A 17,649-nucleotide genomic window follows, 5' to 3' on the forward strand; every position below is an offset into this window, starting at 1 on the left:
CCTAACTTGTGTATTACCGACCTGATCAACAGATGTATTAATAGATCAACATGAGATTGACCCTTCAAAATAAAATTGGCAATGATTTCGTTAATGAGTTCAACCCTGCAGCAGGCACCACATGACCACGCTATTACAGTAAAATGGTTTTCGTCACAGCCCTACGGATCGCTTTCCATTTCCTCAGAGTCAGAGCCTAGCTCCGTGAAGAAATGATGAACACCACTTTAGAAAGAGAGAAGAGGGAAGCCTGTTTACTGAGGAAGGGCACTGAAATTGTCACAATTTTCCTGTTGAATTTGGGAACAAGCATAAGCTACTGTAATGACGTGCACTGCATAGAAATAACATTGTTTGAGTAACGTTATTGCTTCACACAAACAAGTAATTACAGCAGAGGCTGGCATTGGGGAGGATGGGGGAGTAAAGTTAGAAAGAAACATTAGGAGAAAAAGCGTTAGTTTGTTCATTAATTTAGTCTATAATGGAGACATAATTTTCTCGGAAAAAATCGTGCCCGGTGGCAGACTTGATTTACATAGTGAAAGTGAGGTTTTTAGAGAAACGGTCTTAATGTGGATGCGGTTATTATTTTATAGCCTTTACATTGTGCAATAAACATTTACTTCAAATTCCAAATTAAAGCAAAAAAAAGTTGTCTATTTCCACATTAATAAGTGAATAAATATTTACAGAATATTTTGACACATCTTTCAGAAAAACTGGGTAATCAAGATATCTGATATTCAATGCAAGATCAATACAACAATTTGATATCACTATCACTAGATTATGTCACCTCATCCTGTTTGTCATAATGTGATACCTTATTTACTTCCTAAAAATAATCGGACTGATAAAATGTCAGTCTCCTGCATATTACAGCTATAACTGAGCAGGATACGTAAGGTGATATTGCACTATGCTCCCACAACACACAGTGAAAACTAATATGCTTCTGTTGACACCACATGGGTATAGTCCAGACTTCATATCTGGAATGCTGATCAGTCAAAATGACCTTTGCTTCTGCTCTCTTGTTTTGACTCCGTTTAGAAATCATGTTGTGCTAATGCAGCCAGCAAATGTGGATGTACTCCTATTTTTGAGAGCAGAGTGAATGTTGGAATGAATAAGTGAACTCAAGGACTGTGACTTTATTAAAATTCAAATTATTTAATTATTGAAAAATAATGAGTTTGCATCGACTGTTTTTTTCACCTGCTCAAATTATTGAGCAGTTTAACGCAGGGTGCTGTCATGTAACGACCATGTAAAGATGCTTTGTTTGGAGACACTAAATGGATCAATTCACACTATTGTCTAATTCATACTCAGAGTGAAAGGTGTATGTGCTGGGTTCAGCATTAATGTTTCTTATACAAGCTCAGCTGTGCAAGTTGATCAGAAATATGCTTGTAAATTTTTAGTTGCTCCTAAACGAATTGTTTTATTGATTAGCAGTTATCAAATAAGAACAAAGACTAAAGTTGATTGTCACCTTTAAGCTAGGGCTGCAGTGTGAGTGAAAAATATCCATCCTAGTTTTTCAAAGTTCAAGGTGATGTCTTTAAATGTCTTGTTTTGTCAGTATTCAGTGTAATATGATAATAAAGGGGGTATAGCAGGAAATCTCTATATTTGAGAGGCTGAAAACAGCATTTGCTACCATTTTCATATGAAAAATTACTTTAACCATTAATTTGTTATCAAAATAGTTTAATGGTATAATCCATCTCTACCACTTGAGTTGCTAGATTTACTAGCTGAACGTGGCATTTTACTTTGCCCAGGCACACGGGCAATCCTTATTTTTAACCTCTGATGTAGCTCTACTGATGACATGTCTCATTAGTTGCAATAACTTAATGTTCTTTACTCTTGTTTTCCACCATTTTAATTGTATTAGATTCTCATAGCTCCCCCAGATGTCTTCTTTTATCATTTTAGCAGATTTTTTTACAGGCACCTTAAGTGTGAACTTCAGTGGCGAAAAATTACATGAATATCTTGGGTGTTTTTATCTCATCTACAACACTTTCTTCTATCGCTTTTCTTCTCTGTTTTATCACCGTGCCAATGGGGCTAATTAATAAAACAAAACAAAAACTATACCTTCACTAAGCAGTTGACTCAACTGGTCAAAATTCTCTGTTCTTGGGTTACGTTAGCCCACAAATCTCAAAAACAGTTGCTCGAAAAATCTTTTGAAATCTTTTGCTGTCGACTGTTAAGTTATGCATCAAAGGTGGTGAGGAGGGGAAACAGTGAAATATGCTGACAGAAAGCATCTCGCAGGGGCTGTGTGAACACGACAGATGTGTTAACAATTCATTTGACGATGATATATTTACACTGCTTATTTAAATATAGAACTGATCTAAAACTGTATTCAAGACCTTGTGCCGCAACGGAGTGACGTGTGCGGTGTTGGAATGCAGTTTCCTGAGGCTATACTGAGGAGAGCAGACGTCCTGTTTACACAGTATCCCCATTAGGTCAAGCAGACAGGTAGAGACAAGTGTCGGGAGACCAAGTGGGAGAGCACGGGCGACAGATGATGAATAAAACAACTGACAAAGAAAGACAAAGAATGGACTTGAAGCGCTGTTAATCAGCGTGTGTGGCGGAGTAAAATGTTCTGAGAATGAAAGGGACGGACTTGCAACTCCACACGACCACAGCCTGTCTGAAGCTGAAATGATGAGACAAAGAAAGCTGTTTAAAGGAGACACGGTGGACTGTCGTGGTATTTGCAGAATGCAGAAAATGGTTTGGAGCAGGTTGAAACTCGGCTCAGGCGGGGATGAAGCAATGTGAGCGGCATTTCTTCAGCTGTCTGACTCGGGAGATGTTGATCAGCCAAGGCGCCTTGTTACCACAACACACACTCACGCAGATACCGTAAATCCACACATTAGGCACACCTGCTTGCTTATGCTCACACTTGCACACATTCACACATTTCTAACTATGCAGCGTGTATGTTGCAGTGGGACCACCTCTGCAGTAAGAGCAATCCACCCTTCTCCACGCTTCCCCCTATTTTTTTTCCCTCCCTCCCACATTTCTCTGCTCCCTCTCACCCCTTCCTTCACTCTCCCTTCTCTCATTTCTGCTTTCCTCTCCTCTTTCCCCTCTCATCCCTCTTATTCTGCAGCCCTTCCCCTCACTCTTTCCTCCGTCTCAGTCTCCCCCTCTCTCCGCTGCTCCCTCTAGAAGCAGGTGATGTAGAAGGGTGCTCAGCAGTATCTGACTATCAGGCCTGACTCTGTGAGAGGAATGATAATCACTGTGCTGCACTGCAGAGAGAGAAAGAAGAGAGGGAGCGAGGGAGGGAGAGACAGGGAGGGAGGGAGAGGGGGCATGAGGTAGAGGGAAAGGGGGGCAAGTGCGGCAGTGGAAAAAGAGGGGGCATGATAAAATGGGGAGGGTAGGAGAGTGGGACAAAGAAAGTGGGAGACAAAGAAGAGAAGAGAAGAAAGAAAGAAAGAAAGAAAGAAAGAAAGAAAGAAAGAAAGAAAAAAGAAAGAAAGAAAGAAAGGAGAGGATTACAGAAATTGAGCACTGCTTCAGTAACATATACCTCTTCTTGTGTCATGCTCCTTCTTTTCCCCTCACACAAACACCTTCTCCTCCCATCTGTCCCCTCCCACACACACACACACACACACACACACACACACACCTCTGACAACACCACCCCTACCAACACAATAGCTTGTAGTACAGCAGCCCCGTGGTACGAGGGAGAGCCTTAGCCTTGTGTCTGAGCACCAGAGAACATTAACTGCAGCAGCGAGGTCATCTGATCAGCACTATGCGGTCCCTCTCTTTCTCTCTCTACTCTCGTCTTCACACTGCTGCAGTCTGCTGCCGGCCCCCCTGTGGTCACCGGCAGAATTACCAGCCACGCTGTCCGCCAAACCGACACGCCTGTCCCGATAAACAGTTTTTGTGAGGTACAATGTATGTATGTAATTTGCGGAAGCTGGCCGGCCATAAATCACTTTCTCTTACTGGGAGCAATTAAAGCCAAACCCCGTGGCCACTTGCTCATTATCAACGCCCCAACTAGTTACTCTAAGTGTTTGGGCGTGTGTGTGCTTTATTGGTAGGTACTTTGTGTGTGTGTGTATTTGTGCTTCTCTGCATGCGGGTCTACTGCATCGCTATCCACCACAGCTTTGTTACCATCAAGCTGTCCACTCTGGCATTGAGCTTTCTCCCTTCTCCCTGTCTCCATCTGGGCTCTCCACCCTGCAGACACACATTGAAAATCACTGACTCTATTCACAGCGTTCGGCCTTTGAAATGTTTATCCTTTTGTGCAGCCGTGGCTGTCTATAGGGGAGGAAACAAAACAGAAACAAAAGCTCATAGAGTGAGACGTAAAGCGAGGCTTACCGGACAAATGCCCCATGATTGAGATTAGCTCCTTTGTTGGTGTGTTTGTGTGTGTACGCTCGTGATGCTTTCCACCGCTGGTCTCCAAAACAGTCATCTCTTATAATATCCATGACAGCGGTCATTGTTAAGAAAGATGCAAACAGGATGGTGGCGCACAAGCAGCCTTCTGTGTGCGTGCGTGAGTAAGGGAGACCATACATATGTATGCCTGCTATTTAGATGGCATTTACTGCCCATTCTGTGTGTATATGTGTGTATGTGTGGACCATTAGGCTAATAGTATGCGTGTTAGGAACAGGCTTTTTCCCACCCACTGCTATTGTCCATTAAGGGTGACCAGAGGAGAGTGAACAATAGCTTCACTGTGGGGGCCAGTGTATGAAAGAGTAAAAGTGAGGATGAGGCGAAAGATACGTAGTCTCTTACACACAAGGCTGGCGGACAGGCACGCACACACACAGAAACACAACCTCCCTGTTGAGAGTGATTAGGAGTGCTGCTGTGAACAATAGACAGAGTCAATAAAGGACCTCAGAGACATCCGGATACAAGAGCAAGGTCTCTATCCCCTCCAACACCACCCCTCCCTGTCCACCTCCACCTCTGTTTCCTACTCCATATTTTCTCTTTCACTGCATCCTGTATTCTCTGTATCACTAGGGTTGAATATCACTTGTTTTCTTTTTTATTTCTTTTTTTTTCAATTCCAGTGCTAAAAAGATACTTTTAAAACAATACCAGTGTCTAAACAAGGTCTGAACCAACAGTTTTTTTTTAAAAAAAGGGCACAGAATGATGTCCACACAATTAGCTGATGTGCTTAGCACTGGATCACACAAGTGTCGTCAGATGCTTCCCCCCATCACATGCAACTGATTTTAAACTAGAGACGTACCAATCCACTGTTTTTCTGTTCAGATTCAATGTCCAAATGTGGATATCTGCCAATATTGATACCATCCTATACTGTTAAAGCTAAACTCCAGTCTGGAAAGCTTGTGTAGTTGTAACTTGTGTAATGGCATCTTTCAACATGCATATGTATGGTAGATATGTTGAAAGATGGCCATCATTTGCATAATTTCCCATGATGTAGCGCTGAGAGGTTGAGTTTGCTATTTTATGTTCTAAAATGCAAATGTTACTCTTCCTGCTTGTTATGTGTTTGTTCAGAACATGGTGGTTTATGTTGGTAATTGTAATTTTTTTGTGCTGGTTTATTGTAACACCATAACTGAGGTGGCTAGCACATTTCCTCACCATTGTGATAAAGAATGCATTTCCCTTATAAAACATGCAAATACAGAGTACAAGGAAACGCCGCTATTCAGCTCCTCTTCGTGCTGCTATGGTGTAGGGTTTACAGGAAGAAAACACCTGGCATCACATGAGGGCTGTACTACAAAGCAAGATTAATGGGTAAACAAGATATGTTGGGTCTATTTTCAGTGTAACCTGGCTAGACCACCATGGTAACTTAAGTTGAACTTTTAACCTGGCTGGAAGCAGGTAGTATAGCAGCACAACCTGTATGAATTACATTGTCATGGTAACTTAATTATGGTGATGCAGTCATTTTTTCCTGTTTGCTTCAGGTCATATTAACACCGTTACATAGCAGATCATCCAAACACTAAAATAATACTGACGCAACTACAGACACTTAACTTTAAGCTTGATCCTGGTTTGCTGCCAAGTTAGAAAATTGCTTTATCATAAAAAATTGATTTATCATGGAAAATATTCTATTAGTAACTCTCATTTTACTTTGATTTGGCCAACAATTTAAGTGATTTCCACATCTCCTTCATAATGGGACAGCATGAGACTGCATCATGTATAATCTGCTTGATAAAATTTAATTCCTTAATGTGCAGTTGTAACGTTAGAATTAAACTGCAGGCATTAAGAGCTCATTAAGACAATGAGTAATTTTTTTTTGCCAACATTCATCTCATCTTATTTGCAGCAACAGTGCTGCTTCTGCGTTGTGATGTATATTTATTTATTTTTCATAGCTCTCTATTATAACAACCTGTTCATCTTGACACTTGCAGAAGAAAGGTCAAATGACGCACCAAATGCCCCGTTTTAAATGTCTGTGCACAGAACCTGAAGAAGAAAGTCTAGGTTAATAAACAAAGTTGGTAACCACCGTTGTGATAGACATTACCACTGATCTTGGTTTTAAGTTCTGTCAAGCCATTTGTTGGACATCCTGTCCGCTGTCAGAATCCTTTCCAGTGAAATACAACCACACTTCAGACCATTTACCTTGACATTTTAACCGTATTTATAGTGGCCACTAGCTAATGGAAGGATGCCTGCTGCCAGAGCCATATAGAGAGATTGTTGCTGTAATGTTAACTAATGGTTTGGTGATGCATCTGTAACATCCGCACCAAAGGGTAAGGCCTCATTCAGACTGAATCGGGTACTGTGGTGAAAACGCAGGTCATTTCAAATTAAGTTTGAGATGGGGTAGTGTGTTTGGGTTGTGGTGGTGGGGCTGCAGCCGGGCGGTGAAAAAAGCATCATGTAGCGACATATATGCCTGTGCTGGGTTTAAATGTGCCTTTGTGTCTGCACCACATGTCCATGATGTAGTCTGTCTTGAAACAAAGTTAGCTGGCTAGCTATACAGAGAAAACTAAGCCGTGAAGACAAATTAACATTACACACACTTGGTGGCCCACAGAAAAGAAACACCGCTGCCACCAATGTAACCAAGTGTCTTCCATTCACCCAACTGGGCAGATTTAACAAGAAAATATAAACATGGGAAATGAAGACATAATGTACAGAAACTGTCTTTTTCTTACTCCCACAAGTAAAAAAAAACGTAACAAAAGTCCTGTCGTATGGCAACTCTGAGGAAACGCACTACCTAAAATACAGAGGGCTTTTAAATCACAATGTTTGTATGGTAGAGGGCTCAGTGGGTGATGACTGTCTGCCATCGGAGATGGGCAATGACACAGACCATCGGCCAAACCCTAATTGGCACAGAGTTTTGGTACCCAACCTTATGTATCACATTCTTTTTCTTTCTCCACAAAAACTGCTCTTTCGCCTCCACTTTCAAAACTATTTTATTTATCATATCTGACCTCAGCTTGCTCTATATCTCTCTCATTTTCTTGTCATCTCTGTCCCCTTACTCTCTCTCTCTCGCATATACTCTGTCTCCTTTGTGGCGCTCCTGTCTTTTGTAAAATGGGCGGACGGGCTGAGCTGACAGAGGCTGACACGGTGGAACGCCACAGCAAACTGAAATCCATCCTGTCAGTTTAGAATCAGTGTCACTCATTTTACAAGGTTAAAGATAGCTTTGCCTAATGTGCTGTCAGACACAAACAAACACGTACACCGCATAGGCCTCACCACACAAACACAGTCATAAGCACACACACAAACACACACATAGGCTATAAGGTAGGCTAGGAGTGCAAACACACACACTCCAGGAGAAGACCACATTAACTCACCCATCTACATATGACCTATAATAATAATACAGCATATGTGTGTATGAGTATTGGATATTTCTGAGTGTGTGTGTGTGTGTGTGTGTGTGTGTGTGTGTGTGTGTGTGTGCGTGCGTGCGAGTGAACCCCATCTCAGCCCTATCACCCCTGTGACAGACACAGTGTCACAGAAATGTCTTGGGGCACCTCGCCCAATGTCCTGACAATAGTCTCAGTGTGTGTGAGTGACTCAGGGACACAGAGGGGGCGTTATACTGGGTAGACGACACGCACGCAGATACACACACACACACACACACACACACGTAAACACACACACACACACACATTAAAGAAGGAAGACAGTGCACTCTTTCTCTCCCTCTGCGCTATTTCTCATTCCCTCTCTCCCTGACGCAGAGAAACTCAATCATTCTCACACTCTGTCTCCTTTGACGCAGAGGAAAAACATAAAACAACTGCTCCCTCCCTCTCTATCCCTTTTTCTGAATGTGTGTGTGTATGTGTGTGTGTGTGTGTGTGTGCATGTGCAAACGTAAGACACTATAATTAATACAGCTTTCATTTTCTTTGAGCTATAAAGTATGCTTTTGGTATGCAAACAGACTTCTTGCATGCAAGTGTGTGTGTGTGTGTGCATGATTGTGTGTGTGTCTGCTCTTCGATACACCAGAGACCGAGTGCAGAGTCGGGCCATTGAGCGGAAGGAGAAGGAAAGAGGAGAGTTAATGAGAAAGCAGAGGAGGATCCAAGCCATTCCCATCGATAACCTCACACCACACTTCAAGCATATACGTACATTGGCTCCATTTTTGAAAACCCCTTTGAAAATTATGGTTCAGCATTAGGGTTAAGAAATGACTTCAGTGAAGTCATACCCAGCAGAGTTTCAGAGAGCTGAGCCTTTGCTGAGGAGCCGGCCTGATTATTATGCGACTCCTGGCATTAAAAAAAAATGTTTAAAAATGCAAATTATTCCAAAGCTACTGCAGCAAAGTAAGTTAAGCTGCAGCTGAAAACATGATGTTTGTTGCATACTAACACTCCAGGTATATACGGCACTAATTAGTCATAATGGGTCTCTGACCAGTATATTAATGTAGGTCTTCTTCAGCTTATAGTGGGAGATTTCAGGAAAAGGGATTTAAGAAATGTATTATTTTCATGATCGTTGTTACTTAATTTTCTTTATCTGTGAGTTCATACTTAGACATCAAGAGAAGGAATCATGAGAAGGGATCTCCACCAGGCAATCTGAAAAGAATATTTGCCTGTAACTGTTTTCCTAATCCCAAACATTTTGATCAGTAACTGTGATTTAAATACTTTTTTTCTCAGTGACAGTAATGGATTACAATTGCACTTATTTGTAATTTAATTGCATGCAATTATTTAATCCCCAACACTGCTAGTAGGTAAGCCTGGTTTTAGCCTGGCAGTTGTTGATGACTTGCCACTAAGTTAAGTGGAGTGAGGAGTCAGCAATCAGTATAGGCTATATACGGGTTTTATATAGGGTTTTCAAGGTTTTCCTAAAATTGTGAACATCACAACCACGAGAAGTGATCAGAGTGTCATAAATATGCACAAAAAATTAAGTCTGATTGGTCCAGTAGTATGCAAGATCAGCTGCAGACGAATGATCAAATAACCACGCACAAATAGTTACACCTGACTAATACAATAACTGTTTCAACTCTAAACTGGTGTTCTTGTAGTGTGTTACTGTGCTGTGAAAAATACATTATGTATGTAAATGTTGATTTCTGATGAATTGTAAGACAAACAGTCTTGTTTTAGGCTTTGAGTCAATGTATTTTTGTGATGATCAATTGATTTTTAAAAGCTCATTAATGAAAAAAGGAGATTTTTTTCAAATCATTAATCATCCACTTTATCTGAGAACTGAAAAACATCCAGATATAGGGTTTGGATAAGACAGCAACAAGACCCCGAATGTGTATAATATTTGCACGACTTAACTGTGTGCAATGAAAACTTGAATCGAGCACTCTGTAGATGCAAGTACACTGGCTAATGTCTACACAAGTTAGGATGTGCTGTCTGTAAATTGGTTTTCCTCAGACTCACATTCTACATAAAGCCCCATATGGGAGTAGGGAATGAATTATTAAACCATTCATAATGATCACGCCATGTGAGAGTAACACTGCTTTGTAAAAGTCACGCACATGAAAATAACACCAGCTCCTTTGATATTCAATTAGGAGTTTAGTCAATAATTTTAAATTCAACGTTTGATCACCCTGGAAACTTCAGTGCTGCTGCTGCTGCTTTGTGTCTGAGATCTGCTTAAAATGTGGCCAAGCAGCACGCTTGACTTCTGCCTTTTAGAAAATTCAGGAAAAAAAAGAAAAAAAAAGAAAAACCCATGGAGAGCATGTTGAGGTGAAAGCGTCGATTCAACATATTTTTGATGGAAGGCTCCCTGCAAACTGCTCTGCTGGATTTAAAAGGGCCGTCGTCAGCAAAGGCCGGCATTAAGAAACACTCTCACACATCTAATTCTAATCAAAGCCTGCTCTTTTTAACAGCCGTGAAAGCTTTCATGTTAACACGACACCGCGACCAAAAGCTTTATTCACGCTTTTAAAAAGGGACTGACCGGTCAATGAGCATGTGTGTGTGCCTGCACCTGACAATACACCAGATCTGTGTCAACACACTCTATCCCTGCTTCTCATGTTACCGCTGGTACTGTGTGTGACTTCCCCGACCATGCATAAATTGTCAGCGATCCCCACTTACACTGTGTGTTTGTGTGTAGCCTATGTAAGCATGCATGTGCGCAGGGATGTGTATATTTTCCAAGCCGTCTCAGGTTGTTGGCTCAGATGCGAGCATTCTTTCATCCAGCCAATTAGAGGTTGCCATTTCATCCCCATGGAAACCTGTTTGGGGCTCTAATTGGCAGACAGATTTGCATGACTTTGATTACATTTTTTTTGTGTGCTTGTGTTTAAGTTTGTGTACGTCTGTGGATCTGAGTGACGTTCAATAAAATTGTTTTGTTGGTTTCATTCCCCCCTTTTTTCTCAAGGGCTATTAGTTGCCGCCTTCATAATATCTCTGTATTTGTGAAATAGGAGAGCAGAGCCTCGTAAATAATGCATGTCTGACTTGTACCTGTGCAGCACTGACCCATTAAGAACCTGCTTTACTGTAATGCTTCACAATTACTGTGCTGTATTAGACGCAAATCATTGTTTTGACTTGCAGCACGATTTATCCAAGTTCAGTTTGTTTTGTTTTGAGAGTGTCTGTACCCAGACGGATAAAAAAATAATGTTTTCTTACATATTATGGATGACAGTGGCGCTCGAAGTTATTCAATTGTAATGTCCGTGGGAGTGAGTTAAAAGGAGCGTGCTGGTGTGAGTGTGTGATTATGCAGTCGGTGTGAGTGCATGTGTGTGTCAAACAGGTCAAACTATTTTAATGCATCTGTTTGAAGGCTCCAGGGGGATTTCTCTCTAAAGGCTTGACCGGCCAGTTCTTGTGGTTCAGCTCTACCTGTCTCTGTGTGAGTGTGTGTGTGTATGTGTGTGTGTGTATGGGCATCTCTTATCTGGTCTATTTCTGACATGAATAAGCACGTAGGGCTGAACAAGGATCGAAACATGCACACATACATGCACACATACATTTAGAGAGACTTGGGTCAATGGTATAATATGGAGCATAGCTGCAGGGAGAGGCCTGCCCACTCAGATTTATGTAACTTCTTCAATAGGGCAGGTAGAAAGCTCTTTCTCTCTCATGCACACACACTCACACTCATACTCATACCAAAATAGCCCGAAGAGTCTGAGCTGGCGTTACTCGCCGAGTGAAGCTCCCTCCCCTCCCTCCCCTCCTCTCCCCTCCTGCCTTCTCCTAACCCTAGACCCATATACCTCATTTCTATCTTTTTCATCCCATCTCCTCCTTCTCTACACTCCCTCTATCAGCTTTCCACCCCTAGGCGATACCTAAGAACACATTCTCATTTTGTAGCTCCACATCTCCCCCTACCACTCACTAGAGCTTCGCCTTTTCTCGCAGTCGCCTTATTTTCTTCATCTCCCTGCCCAACTCTCATAAACCCCAGCTCCCTCCTCCCCCTATACCCCTTTTTTTCTGAGCCATGGGTGCCGACCAGGAATTTCTTTTCTCCTCTTCCACTCATTCTCTGTCTCTCCCCCCTTTCTCTTCCGCTATCTCCATCTTGATCTTCCGATTTATCTGTCTTCCACCAACAATTCTAAAACAGATGGCTACACTTAGCCCCGGGCAAAAACATTGGCTTTGGACTACAGCGCTACCAGGGCCAGTCTTTCACACTCACGCAAGATCTAATAAGCTGATATCCGGCACATTTTTTGCTTTGATTCGCCAGTAGCAAAAATGCATTAACCATATGCACAGTGCAGATATTCACACCTTAGGCTCATTCCTTGGTAGCATGCTTAATTTTATCCAATCAGAAAAAATGAAAAGCAAAGATTAAAGCCGAATTTAACTACAGTCGAACGAAAGGAGGCAGGGGAAAAGAGCAAGGAGGAAAATGGAGAGGGTTGTTAAGAGCCATTTGTAAAATTTAAAGAAACTATTAAGTGTTATTAAGAAAAAGTTTGGAACCATTAAAAAACACGTTTTGAAAAGATGGATCCAGATGGAGAGTGATGAAAAGAGATGAAACCACTTAGGGAGAACAGAGAGATCAATCAAAGAGAAGACAGACGGAGGAGAATGTGGGTGTGAGTGGGTGTGTGTGGTTGGGGCGGAGGGGGGGGGGGGCAGACAGACATTGGGGATGGAGGGTTGGAAGGAGACACTTCTTTATTGGATGAGTTACAGAGCACTGTGTTCAGAGGCAGACAGTGCAGGCGGCCAGTCTGTGGAATAATCAGTCATTCATGATGGCGTGCTTGGAAATTGAGTTTTGTTCTTGTTATCTTAGTTTTCATAAGTTTGTACTTGCAAGTTTGTATATGTATGTCAGGTCTGTTCTGTCTGGGCTTAATTTTTAAAGTCCCAACATTATGTTTCTGCCTGTATACTCTTCGACAAATTTGTGCATTCCATTCCATGGCTTCAAGATTAATTTTACAGCATGTGAAATGAATAAATCATGTGCAGGTTGTCTGTCTGCATGTTCACAGACTTCTAACAGGTTTTCTAGGTGGTGAGGTTTGGTACGATTCTTTTTAAAGAGGGTCTACAAAGAGAGAGTGGTTTGCTTGGAGCTGTACCAATGCGACTGGGATACCTAAGTCGGCCAATCATGTGGCAGCGAGACAACTGTTGTTATCTACAAGATCCGTGATTAAGTGTCTAACTAATGACTTCACAGAACCAGGTAAAAGGCCTGACCATTCATTAGACTAGAATTACTGCCTTGCGGTTGCATGACACTGCCAACAACCTCAGTTGCACTTTACGTCCATGTTTATCCAGACTCATATATATCGTTTTTTTTTTTTTTTTTTGGCTAAATGGAAGTTATTGCTATAATGACAAGCCTAAACTAAATATAAACTATGAATATTTTATTACATTTCTGCTGTATTCTTTTTTTTAAAGGTTATTTTTTGGGCTCTTGCCGTTATCGAACAGGACAGCTGAAGAGCAGACAGGAAAGGAGGTAGAGAGAAAAGGAATGACACGTATCAAAGGCACACTTTGCTACGTGCCAACTTTTTAAATTAAAAAGATTCATACCATTAAAACATAACTTGTTGCATATATATATTACATTACAATATATTATATTGTCCTTATGATATGACAGCAAACTGGGCAGAGGCATATGACACAGCTGCCTTTGTAAAAAACGATAAAACACAGGTGTGTACAGCCTACAGTACATCAAGTTTCAGCATAAAACTAATGAACCAGTTAGCTTCTCAAAACATTTTCTCTAGTGTACTCTTATACAACACAGCAGAAGTTTTTCAAAGTTTTCCTCTGACAAGACTTCATGGGCTGAATATCGTCTCCACAGGCGCACTGGATGGGGTTGGAGTATTGACTTAAAGAAAGATTTGATTATGTGGAATTTGTTCATTACATTCATCTTGAGATCTGACTTTTCACAGTTTCAGTATCTGTAGACTTTGACTGTCCTCTGTCTCAAACACTAAAAAGGCACAGGTGGTAGTAGTTCTTGCAGTGGTGAAAATGTAAAATTCTAGCGGTAACTAGCTTTAAAAAACATAACTAAATAATTGAGTACTTGAATTGTAAAACTAACAGGTTACATTGGTCATTACAACCAAAAAGCAATGTGTATACACATTACTTTGTAACGCATTACCCCAAACACTGTCAGGGAGACAGTTTGATGCAGCCAGATATAAATAATTTGACCTTAAAACATAATTAAACAAAACATTTTACTCAGTTCGCTTCAAGCATGAAGAACCCTTTAAAAGTGGACAGATCACATTTAAGTTTCATTTTATTATTTTATTATTGCAAAGCTTGCAAGATTAGGTTTGAAGCCATGGGGTCAAAGCACAAACTCAAAGTTTACAGACAGAAACCTAAATGCTCAGACTTAAAAAATAATAAGCTGCAAGCATAGCTCTATATATGCAAGCTTATAAAACTAAGATGATGAGTAAAAAACTTTATTTCCAGCACGTCTTTGACAAAATGAAGCTAATAAAATGTCTGTCCACTTGATATAATTAAAGTCAGTCTCAAACTGCTCACTGTGCCGATACCTACAGCATCCACTAGCAAGATAAACAAATTTAAATCACTCCACTTCCATTCACCTCAGTTTTTATTCAGTTTGAGTCGACTCAGTCCGACTCAATTCCATACAGTCTGAATTATGTAATTGAGCTGAGTCCAATTCACTTCAATTCAAAATCCATTCAAGTCAATTTAATTCGGCTCGACTCAATACCACTTAATGCACTGAAGATTCTTTTGTGTAGGTGGATAAAACCAGTCAAAGGGCTACTAAGCTGTCAAGAATCCCTGTCTACTGCGAGAAAGAGCGCTTTTGTTTAGCAATATTGGGTAAAATTGCTCAACCCACAGACAGCCATTAAGGTAATGCTGCAAGGCAGATGAGCTGAATGCAGAGCTGCTCCATACAGAGGAGAGTCTTCAAGAAGCAAATAAAAGGAAGCATCTCTGCGAGGGGCTTGCTATGTAGGTCTTTCTGTGTGTTCGAGTGCGCGTGTGTGTCAGGGAGTTAAGAGTGTGTGTTTGCAGGGCTCTACGGATGTGTGTGATTCTAGGAGACAGAGTGTGCCTGGGCTTGTGCATGTGATGCGATCCAGAGGGAATGGAAGAAGAAACTGATGTAAGAGCTGGAAAACTTTCCTCTCCACTCGTGTGTCATCATATTCTTATCAGTCTGCTTGCGGTGAAAAGTGTATATGCATAAGGATCTGGGGAGGGTGTGTAATTATGTGCTATTATGTACACACAGGAGCGCGTTTCAGTGGGGCACGTCTGCATGTGTTAAAATCACACGTCTGACGGTGTCTGTTGCGTGCGTCCCTGCCTCGGCTTGTCTGTGTGTGTGCGCGCCTGTGTAGGAATGACATTCCCACATTCCTGCCATTTCACAGAGAGCTTGAAACAAAAGCTGAAGGGAGGAGTTGTTAACACAGTAACATTATCAGCTGAACAGCCTGTCTGTATTATCTCGTGTGGTAAACAGCCAAGACAGACAGGGGACTTCCAATCACATTTCAGCTCTGGGTGACCTTGATGTGTGAGGAAACAGACAATTTCTCTCCTTCTGCCTCCCGCAATCTCACTCCCTCTGATTCTCTCCTCGCTTTGTCTTTCTGCCTTTGTCCTGCTGTCCTAAGCTCTCACACATAGAAGCATACACACAAGTACATATCTTTGATTTAACACATTTTTGAGGACGTTCCACTGACTTTTCCTTGATGACTCCTAAAGCTAACCTCAACCCTCACCATTTACATGCCTGCTTGTACCTTTACCTCGACCAAAACATCACTTTTAAGGTTTCGTCTTCATCTGATCTTGTTTACTCCGGTCACATGATGCAGCACGTCAGTGCAGCAAAAGGAAAATGTCTGTACACAATCAGTGTAGTAAGACGGAAAAACAAGAAAAATGGTTGCTTCAAGATGTAGCTAAAATTCCTGCAGTGCCGTGCAGTTCCAGTGCTTTCACCATATTTGGCGCAGTTCAAATGAAATCTGGTGGTGATCAGTTATCACCAGGTATTGTTATAACATCACCCAAGTTCTATACATGAGTCACATGATCACTGCTGATCTTTCTCCACAAGAACTGAGCAAAGTTAATCTGCTACGGAAGACTGTGAAATGCAATTCACATTACGTTTAGTTACATGTGCTGACTTTTTTCCTCACTCCGTATCCAACGTATTGGTGTTTTCACAGAAGTTATAGCAACTGACAGCCAACAAGAAAATGCACCATTACTTTGAATAAATAACATGTTTGTCTGGGTTTGACCATTGCAGGAATCATTTAGGATAATGCAAGGACACAATTCAACAAATTATATAACACATTTCTAGCATCTTTAAACATTTGAATGAAGAAATGTTGCATAGCTTTAATGATCCAGTGTGTAGGATTTACAGGGATTTATTGGCAGAATATAGCAAGAATGGAATATAATATACATAATATTTGTTATCTTAGAATGGGCCGTTTATATCTGCAGAGGGCAACAGTCTGGATGCTCCGGTCACAGTAACTGACCTCCCACCACAGAGTCTGGTTTTGCTCTAGATTTCTCCCTGTTGAAAGGAAGTTTTTCTTCATCACTGTCCCCTGGTGTTTGCTCTTGGTGGAAACTACTGGGTCTCTGTAAATAATATTATAGAGTATGGTCTAGATCTGTTCTATATGAAAAGCATTCTGACATAATGATTTGGTGATGTAAATAAACATAACATTGTACTGACTTCCACGGAGACCACCATGAAGAAAGGACAAACCAGACACTGGCTCTAGACACAGCTTCCTTGGATTTTCACTGTCATTTGCTGTTTTTATTTGTTGTAATTGCTTTGATTTTTATTGCCTTTCTTTTTGGTTTTATCTGTTCTATTTGCTTGGATTTCATTGACTCTCCTTTTGCTAGTTTTTTTTTTTAATTTGCTGTAAATTCATTTTGCTTGGAAAATGTTTTTATAATTTGATGATTTTTATATTTTTAATGATTTTGAAGTTGCTGCCTTTTGCGAAGCACTTTGGACCATTGGTTTAAAAAAGTTATCTCTGAATAAATAACTAAAGAGGTTCTGCTACAAGCTTGGAAGCAGAGAATGGGGGAAATGTTTGCAACATAACAGATGAAGTAGCATGACTTGTGCTCAGTTACCAAAATAACTGTTGTTTTGTTCTATTAATTATAAATTAATTGTTATTATTAAAAGGTTTCACAAAAAAAAAGATCAAAAAAGCTCTGTGATTAATGTTTTCCTTTGTTTCTTTTTGGTCTGGACCAGTGGACCATGAACTGCTTGTGTGAAAGCCCCTTTAAACACAGCATATTTGTAAGGTATCCATATGATCCTGGTCAAGCGGAAAATCAATGTTTACAGGGTGAGCATGTGTTTCACCTCCACAACCTGAGCATCTAACACAAACACACATCTGCCTCCATTTTCCAGTAATGTTTCCACCTTTCTTCACTTCCTCTCATCATCTACACCCCTCTCTTCTCTTCTCTTTCTCTCTCTCTCCCTCTCTCTCTCTCACTTCTTTCTGTC

General features: G+C 41.0%; 1 protein-coding gene across 1 annotated transcript in view; it reads right to left on the reverse strand.

The window, feature by feature from the left end:
- pcdh7a (protocadherin 7a) overlaps positions 1-17,649 on the reverse strand; it is a 57,237-nt gene that overhangs the window by 17,977 nt on the left and 21,611 nt on the right. The window lies entirely within an intron of this gene.

The sequence above is a fragment of the Lutjanus erythropterus genome, chromosome 3 (genome assembly GCF_056507025.1).
Source record: "Lutjanus erythropterus isolate fLutEry1 chromosome 3, fLutEry1.hap2, whole genome shotgun sequence".
Taxonomy (NCBI): Eukaryota; Metazoa; Chordata; class Actinopteri; order Lutjaniformes; family Lutjanidae; genus Lutjanus; species Lutjanus erythropterus.